We start from the raw sequence: 9,289 nt of genomic DNA on the forward strand, positions 1-9,289 counted from the left end.
AATGGCCTGACTGATTCTTACTGGGGATGCCAGTTTTGTGTTGTATGTGAAAGTTGCAATGCATATGTAAATTGAATGCTAAGATAGTAAGATCCATTATCAGTTTTTATAGTTTGTTGAAGGCCTAAAATCATAATAGATTCAAACAAATGAGCAATCGCATCTTTAGTTTTTTTCTCCAGTCCAGGGGGTAGCATGTATTAAGACTGTATAAGTGTCCATGGTAATGCGGAGAAATTTAAAGCATCCAAAGGGTGAATACTAAGTAACATTAGTTTGCCAGATAACATTAGGCACCAGACCTCATGGGATGACACCAAGCCCTAAGGAAAAAAAAGAGAGAATGCCATTGGCCATTAGGACGAGTTTTAATAATCATGTGAGTTTGAACAAGTGTCAAATGAAACTGTTGTTCAAGACTGCGAGCATTCTGATGAAAAAAAGCATGGTCAGCTTGAGCTTGAAAAAATGCAGGAAAGTCTGCAAACCACATTTGTGGTTGTACCAGAACATCCGCTAGAGTGTTCCTTTTTGATGAGGGACCAGGTAACCTAGAATGAGCGCTAATATGGGTGATGTAAAGATGGTGTTGACAGGACAGAGGAGCTCTCGTGCTGCAAGAAACAAAACTAGTAGAGATTCATTAGCAATGCCCTTCACATGTGCAAGACTTAAATGAGTAATGCTATACACCGCATAAGCAGAATCACTTACTATACCTATGTCTTGGTGAGGAAATGTTTGTAAGGCCAATATTAGGGCACCTAACTCTGCCTTTTGCATTTTAAAATGCTTCTGGGTTTTGTGTTGCCAGTTTTGCATGGCATCTTGCCACACTGTAGCCATCTTTTCGGGTTTTTTTTTTTGAACCATCTGTAAAGACAGTAGTGGCGTGAAGCAAGGGCTAAGAAACAACAATAGACACAAATTTAACAGTTTCTAGAAAGTTCAGGAGCTTAGAGGCTGATAAATGGAAGCTGATATTACCAATAGAGTCAGCCATTGCTACTTGCCAATTAAAATTACAAGCTAAGAGAGTATGAAATTGTTCCTTGCTTAATGGTAGGAAAAGAGTAGCTGGATTATATCTTGGTAACTGGATACAATGCTGGCACCCCTTTGTGAGAAGAGAAGCCATTAAATCTGTGGTCTTTTGTATACGTTTTGAGGGATTATGAGACAGGTAAATAGCACATAAAATACAGAAATGGCAAAAGATAAAGCCTACCTGTCAAACTAAGGCATGGAAGGGATGGATATTTTAAGTGATTTTTACCATATTTTGGCCCTTGAAAGTTATTAGAATGTGACTGCAAGTTGCAAGGATAATAAACCTGCATTGAGTTAGCTTAAGTGTGCAAAAAAAAGAAGAAAAAAAAAAAAGAAGAAAAACTTGTTTTAAAAGTCTTTAGGTGCTGGCTATTTACTTGCATTAGCCCTCAGCTGGAACGTCTTAGAACTGAGCTTGGGAAAGTAGGGCTGTGGCCAGTTTCTTCCCATCTGCTCCGGGCTCCTTAAGCAGCCTCTTTCTTAATAGCCTGCCACCTGTTGCTGCTCTTGCCCTGAGAGGAAGGAAGGAAGACTACAAGTAGCAGCAAGAGGCCAGAAAATAACCAGGTGGTAAAGTACGTGTATATAAGCACGGAGACTGGAGGCAAGAGGGTAACAGGCTGGGAGAAAAGCAGTCGCCTCATCCTCCAGACCACGTACGCTGGGATCCAAGCCTGTAAGGTAAGGTTCTGAAAATACACTGCGCTTTTTATTGTTTTTACCACCCCCAAGCAGAGAGGCTCAGGAGAGGAGCAGACATGTAGCATAGGGTCTGCTTTGAAGTTTCCCAGCCATGGTGTTTTTAAACATTAAAAAAAAAAAAAAAAAAAATTCCTCACTACTGCATCTATTTTCTGAAGACAACAGCAGCTGGTAGAGCTCCTCCACCTTTATTTAGCATGTAACATGTGGCTAGGGGAAAGTGTCCCTCATTAGCAGGCTTCTCTCCCAGAGCTCGGTACTCTAGGCTGCTCCACACCCCTGTGCCCACCTTAGGCTACTAAGCTTGGGGTGCATGTGGACTGTTTCTTAGACCTTCCCTTAGGGATCCAGGGAAGACAAGGAATTGGTTGTCAGCTGAGACATGCTAGGGGTAGCAGGGAAGGGTAGAAGTCGGAAAAGCAGCAGCACAGCAAGCAGCAGCCCCTTTCTGGGCACAGTTACTAAGGCAAGTGACCATGGTGAAGAGAATTATCAGGACCAGGCTGGAGCTGACTGCAGCCACCTGGGAACATGGCCTGTGCCTCTTGGCACCCCTCTGTCACCACAAACCCAGAAAGGGCAACTTGCCTAGGCTGCCAGTGACCAAATGGGCACTCCATGGCATCTTAGCAACTCTCCTGCCCCAGGCCTCTGTGGGCAGCAAGAAAGCCAGAGCTCTCTGGGATAAAACCCAGAAGGCAGCATGCAACTTTCCCTTATGCTCCAGGGAAACAGAAGACAAGGCCAGAAAGGCCGATGCTGGATGTAAGAAGCGAGAACTTGCATATTAGAAAAACAATCATAATTAGCCACTTTCCTTCCCTCCTGGAAGCACTGCTCCAGCAGGGGAGTTTGTCAAGGAGACGCGGCCACCCAATCATGTAGACGTTTGCTGCCCAGTGTCTTATCCAAGAACCATCCCTTGGACTGCCTCCAATCTCCTTAAGGGGGATGAGAGGTGCTGCTGCCTGAACAAGGCCAACAGATGCAGGTCCCTTTAAGGGTAGAGGAAAAGAGGGCAATAGCTTTTCTATTGGGGGAGGAAAAGTCTGCAGTCAGTCCTTATCCTCACTAGAAAAAGCCTCTTTCTTATTCCCCGTAGAAGGGAACGACACGGGGAGAGAAGTGTCTCCCTGTTGTTCTGGTTTCTGTTTTTCCTGTTTAAATCTCCTGAATTACCTTCAAATGGAGAAGATGGGCAGTTTGACTCACCACAGTCTGGCAGATAGGATACAACACAGAGCGTACCAGCGCCCAGGTGGTCAAAATGTAACATTAGTAAAATGACCTTGCTCATATCCTCTTCTCAGGCAGCGACCTGCCTGCTCCCATAACTCTAAATCTAAGGTTCCTTGATCAGAAAACCAACGGCATTCCCGCTGAATTAGAGCACAAGCTTGTGTAGAGCTCCAGGCTCTGTAGTGCACTGAATAGCCTTAAGTAGCTGTTGCACTGTTTTAAAAAATACATTCTGCTCTTTGGCCATTTCTTGATCCATGATAATCTAGCCCCTGATATTTTATGTGTGCGTCCCATCCTCCTAATGGGAGTCAGGACTGTTTCTTACCAGAATTCCCTGAAAATTGATGAGCTCTTCACCTTCATGCATAAATTTAAGGCGATCATGTAGAGGGCACCAGTTGCAGCGCCTGTGGCTTGCAGTGAATGCCAAGAACAAAGTACTCAGACAGTGCCAGCTGAGCAGGGATAGAGGGTAGCTCTTCCAAGAGTCTGCCCCAGCATCCATCTACCAAGTATTTGTTGAAAGGGCTCGTATTAACTACAGACATCCACTAGATGGTCATTTGAGGTGGGTTGCTGAGGCACCTGTGACCTTGTACACATTCAAATTGCATTCTCAGAAGGCTGTTTTCAGCATCCCTTATCACACAACACACTCCACTCCCTGTCCTGTTTTCGGAGCCAAGGAGTTTCATTGCCATGCACAAATAACATACATAGTGCTTCAGTATTTTTCTATGCCCGACCTCAAAAGTGCTGTGTACCCCCTACACTTTGGGAGGCCAAGGCGGGCAGATCATGAGGTTAAGAGACTGATATCATTCTGGCCAACATGGTGAAACCCTGTCTCTACTAAAATTAAAAAATTGGCTGGGTATGGCAGCATGCGCCTATAGTCCCAGCTACTCGGGAGGCTGAGGCAGGAAAATCACTTGAGCCCGGGAGGCGGAGTTGCAGTGAGCTGAGATCATGGCACTGCACTCCAGCCTGGTGACAGAGAGAGACTCCATCCAAAAAAAAAAAAAACTGATCTCATAGAAATAGAGTGAAATAGTGGTTACCAGGGGATCAGGGTGGGGTTGGGGTTAGGTAGCGAGAATTGGAAATGAGAAGAGGTACAGGATTGCAACTAATTTGAAGAAATAAGATCTGGTGTGCTATTGCACAGTAGAGTGACTATATTTGATAATACTGTGTATTTCAAAATAATGAGAAAGTTTTAAATGTTCTTACTACAAAGAAATTATAAATGTTTGAGATGATGGTAAGGCAATTACCCTGATTTGATCATTTCATGATGTATATACATATTGAAAGATTACACTGTGTCCCATAAGTATCCACAATTATGGGTCGAAAATAAAATGTAAGAAATCCCTGTCTTTGGAAATTATTATCTTTTTCTTTTTCTTTTTTGAGATGGAGTCTTGCTCTGTCACCCAGGCTGGAGTGCAGTTGCTTGATCTTCACTGTGATCTTGCACTGTGACCTCTGCCTCCTGGATTCCAGCAATTCTCCTGTCTCAGCCTCCAGAGTAGCTCGGATTACAGGCGCCTGCCACCACATCTGGCTAATTTTTGTATTTTTAGTAGAGACGGGGTTTCACCATGTTGGCTAGGCTGGTCTCAAACTCCTGACCTTAGGGTTCCACCTGCCTTGGCCTCCCAAAGTGCTGGGATTACAGGCATGAGCTACCACACTCAGCTTGGAAATTACTATTTAAAGCTATGAGTTATCTATCTACTTATTTGTTGCCCCTGTTTGACTTGTAGACTTTGATACAGACTGAAGTATAAAATTCCTATTGTTAACTGCATAAAAACCTGTTTTGCTTCGTTTTGTTTTTGAGATGGAGCTTCGCTTTTGTTGCCCAAGCTGGAATGCAGTGACGCAATCTCTGCTCACCTCAACCTCCGCCTCTTGGGTTCAAGTGATTCTCCTGCCTCAGCCTCCTGAGTAACTGGGATTATAGACATGCACCACCATGCATGGCTAATTTTGTATTTTTAGTAGAAACGGGTTTCTCCATGTTGGTCAGGCTGGTCTCAAACTTGCGACCTCAGGTGATCAGCCTGCCTCAGCCTCCCAAAGTGCTGGGATTACAGGAGTGAGCCACCGCACCTGGCTAAAAACCTGTTACTAATAAACAAACTCAACGATATCAAAACAAAAGTGTCTTTGTTATGAAGCCCTCTCTTTTTAAAAAGGATTCAGCAGAAACAAACAATATACTGTATCCCAGAATATCAGCATCACCTCCAGAAAATTACTCCAAGTTTCACAGCAGTTTACTGGGTTCTGTGGTTTTGGGGAATAGAAAAGTATCTGTTATACCTGTATTCAGTTTTTCCTTCTATTGTATCCCCCTTTTATGGGTTGAAAATGTCCTCTCAAAAGATGTTAAAGTTCTAACCCCCAGTACTTGTGCATATGACTTTATTTGGAAAATAGGGTTTTCCGATGATCAAGTTAAGATGAGGTCATTAGGGTGAGCCCTAATCTAATATAATTGAGTCCTTACAAAAAGAGGAAATTTTGTCACAGAAACTGACCCTTAGAGAGAGAAGGCAATGTGAATACACAGGGATAAGGTTGTCTGTTTAACACCAGCCAATTAACACTCGAGGCTCCCAGAAACTAAGAATTCTTTCAAATCAAAATGTCAGGTTGTTTGTTTTGAGACACAGTCTCACTCTGTCACCTAGTCCGGAGTGCAGTGGCACAATCCTGTCTCACTGCAATCTCTGCCTCCTGGGTTTAAGCAATTCTCATGCCTCAGAGGCCTCCTGGGGAGCTGGGATTACAGGTGCATGCCACTATGTTTAGGTAATTTTATTTATTTAGTTAGTTAGTTAGTAGAGATGGGATTTTACCATGTTGGCTAGGCTGTTCTTGAACTCCTCCTGGCCTCAAGTGATTAGACTGCCTCAACTTGTCAAAGCACTGGGATTATGGGCAAGAGCCACCACACTTGTTCACATGCCAGTTTTCTGAGTGTTTACTTTTTGGTTTCCTGCATATACCCCAACATCCATATCTTTTACCTGCCTACCATGTTCTCACTTCTGTTTAAATCAGATTTTGATTTTCTGAGCATCTGAATGTTGAATTCACTGGTGTCCTGGAATACATTGCAAATGATTCCTACTTACTTTTCACTGACACTAAGTTTCCTTTCCCTGGGTAGGTTCTGCTTGCTTAAATTTTTTTATGTGAAGGTGCCCTCAGCATTTAGAAGACATATGAATTCAAAACATAATTATTTTTAGGAGAGTATGTAAAAGTACTCTGAACCATGGAGTACTATTACATGAAAGCTTTTATTATGATTACCAGTTTTACATGATACATGCAGTTATCTATGTACTATGATTCCTATCTCCTCCCTTACTGTGAAAGGGCTGGTTAATGAAGGAGAATGAATGTGAAGTTCATTCCACCACAAAATGCTCCAACTCAGAGTATTGAAGCATTAACAAAATTTATTCTGATTATCAGTGTTTTTTCTTATGCATCTCTTTTCATTATCTGATTCACATCTCTCACCAGTGATGTCAGTCTAAATGGCTGAATATTCTCAGAGTGTAGTAAATATAACAACATAGCACCTTAATCTCACAATAAGGTTTTTTTTTTTTGTCTTAATTTTATCCTTGTCTATTTTGGAATATGGATTAGTGGCTTTTTTTTTTTTTTTTTTTCTTTTTGAGATGGAGTCTTGCTGCTCTGTTGAGCAGGCTGGAGTGCAATGGAATGATCATAGCTTACATTAAGCAGCCACAATTTCCTGGGGCAAGTAGATCCTCCCACCTCAGCCTCCTGAGTAGCTGGGACTACAGGCATGAGCCACACCTGGCTAAATCTTAAATTTTTGGTAGAGATGGGGTCTCAGTATGTTTGCCAGTCTGCTCTCAAACTCCTGAGTTCAAGCAGTCCTCACACCTTGGCCTCCCCAAGGTGCCAGGATTTCAAGTGTGAGCATTACTTCACACTTGAAGCCAGCTGCTTCCATACAATAGGATTTGTTCTTACCATGTTTCCTAATGTGCTTTGTGCTATTTCCTACTGTTCCAGGACACAAAAGTAAAAATAAATATTTCCATATATTTACAGGTATATAATGTATAATGTTCAAATACATACATACATATATACATACATATATATAGGTATTGTGTTTGATGTCTGGGTCCAGAGTTATACCTGAAGTTTTTATTAGTTTAACCATTATAATTGGCATCATCCTGCTGTCAGATTTGCTCTAATGAAGAAATAGATTCCTGTTTATTACACTGAAGGAAGGGTGTATTGAATGATGACTAGCTTTTGAAATGAAAATTTCATGAGATAGTGACCCAATTTATTATGGGATTTGATATGTTTGATGGAGGGGAGAGAAAATATTTTTAGCAAGTATCATGATTCCTAATTTTGGGGGTTTGGGTCTTAGAGGGAAGACTTCACCTTCAAGATTCCCTATGGACCAATTCCAGATATTGGAAACAGACATTTGGGGGATCTTTGGAGTCCTGTGTGGACTTGTGACCTCCTATCCTAAGTCCGGTCACACATTTTTTTAGCATTCTTGAATTGTACAGTGAGAAATGAGGGGCCTTGGTCAAATGTTTCTCCTTTGTGCCATGGTGTACTTTGGGCATATCTTTAACTTTGCATTGACTGTAAGGCTCTTCATTTTAGCTTTGTAGATGAGAGTGTGGTGCTTAGTTTCAAATTCTGTCTCTGCTGCCTTCTAGCTGTGTGAGCCTGGGTGAATTACTTACCTGAGTTTTGGTTTTCTAATGTGTAAAATGAGAATAATAAAGTGCCCAATTCACAGTGTGGTTGTAAGGATGAAACAAGATATATGATGGTTCAGGATAACAGTATGTGGTAAGCATTGAGTCAATGACATCTATTACTATAACCTCTTTACTTGTGCTGCTCATTAATTCATGTCGTATTTGCAAAGAGCTTGGCTGCAGCCCTCTGAAAAACTGTTAAACTGAACTGATTGATCAGAGTTTGGTTCACATAGTGCCCACATTATATAGAGCCAAGGAACCAGTTAGGTTTGGACATGTTGGTGGATCACTTAAATTCATGCCACTGGCCATGAAGGACCTTGAACAAGAGCATTTCCTTGATTCATTGCAAACCTATCACTAGTGTTAGAAAAACAACCTATGCGTATGTGAATTAGAGGCATCACCTCTGTGGAGGAAGCATCATTGCAGTTACTTATTGACTTCTTGCTGTGCTATATTTTATATAATAATGCTTTAATGTTTTAGTCAAAATGAAAATATCTTTAAGCGAACTCAACCACACACTGAATTGCTAAAAAGTTATATGACAAGAGTGTTGTAATGACATTTTTATGAGTCAATATTTACTGCATGTCAATAAAATTCTGCACTATTTTAGTTGAACAGGAAGAGACTAGTTCATAAAAAGCCCATTACCCTAAGCTAGGTGTTAATAATCTCTTTGTCTGTGTTAATATTACAATATGCTGCATAATGCCAGGCGTGGAGTACAAAAGTTCAGGGTTATATAAATGTTCTGGCATGCATAACTGTTTGAGCAAGACACTTGGAATTCTAGCTTGTCCAGCAGTTTAACTAGGCTGTGCAAACAACAGGAGTGAGAACATAGCGAAACGCCCCTATTTCAATACTTCTTAATACCGCTGTCGTTTGATGGCTTTCTCACAAATTGCTCAGTCCTGAGAGTCCCATATCTTTTTCCTGTCGATAGTTCACTGTCTTTACACAAGGAAACTTGCTAAGTGTCTTAGGTGGTGACATTCATTTTTTTTAAGTTATCTGAAGAAAACTACCCTTTTTTCTCATTAGCTTTTATATAGAAATTAGACCTTAAGTTGGTATATATAGTGTATAGGTACTTTTGGGACACTAAGTAGTCATTAAAATGCAAAAAAAAAAAAAAAGCAATTAGCTTTTAAGAACAAACGTCTCACTTTCTTAACATAGAGCAGACCCTTCTTGATCACGGCCAACTTTTTATTAATCTGATAGATATGCAAGGATTCTGTTCTGAAAAGAAAAATAACTAGTGGTTCATTTGCAATTGACTCTGGGCCAGAGTCTGACCTAAGTGTGTATACGAATTAACTCACTAAATATGTGTATTAACTTACCACCTTGAGGTAGGTAATTTTATCTTTTCCATTTTACAAATTAGGAAACCAAGGCCCACAGAGATCAGATAACTTGCTTTAGTAAGTGGTTGAACAGGGATTCAAATATAGGCTAATTGGGCCAGGTGTGGTGGC

General features: G+C 41.2%; 1 pseudogene; it reads right to left on the reverse strand.

The window, feature by feature from the left end:
* Positions 1–3,499, reverse strand: part of LOC108289283 — a 7,233-nt pseudogene extending 3,734 nt beyond the window's left edge.
* Positions 3,500–9,289: the final 5,790 nt, after the last annotated feature.

This window comes from Cebus imitator, unplaced genomic scaffold (assembly GCF_001604975.1).
Source record: "Cebus imitator isolate Cc_AM_T3 unplaced genomic scaffold, Cebus_imitator-1.0 Scaffold17, whole genome shotgun sequence".
NCBI classification, from domain to species: Eukaryota; Metazoa; Chordata; class Mammalia; order Primates; family Cebidae; genus Cebus; species Cebus imitator.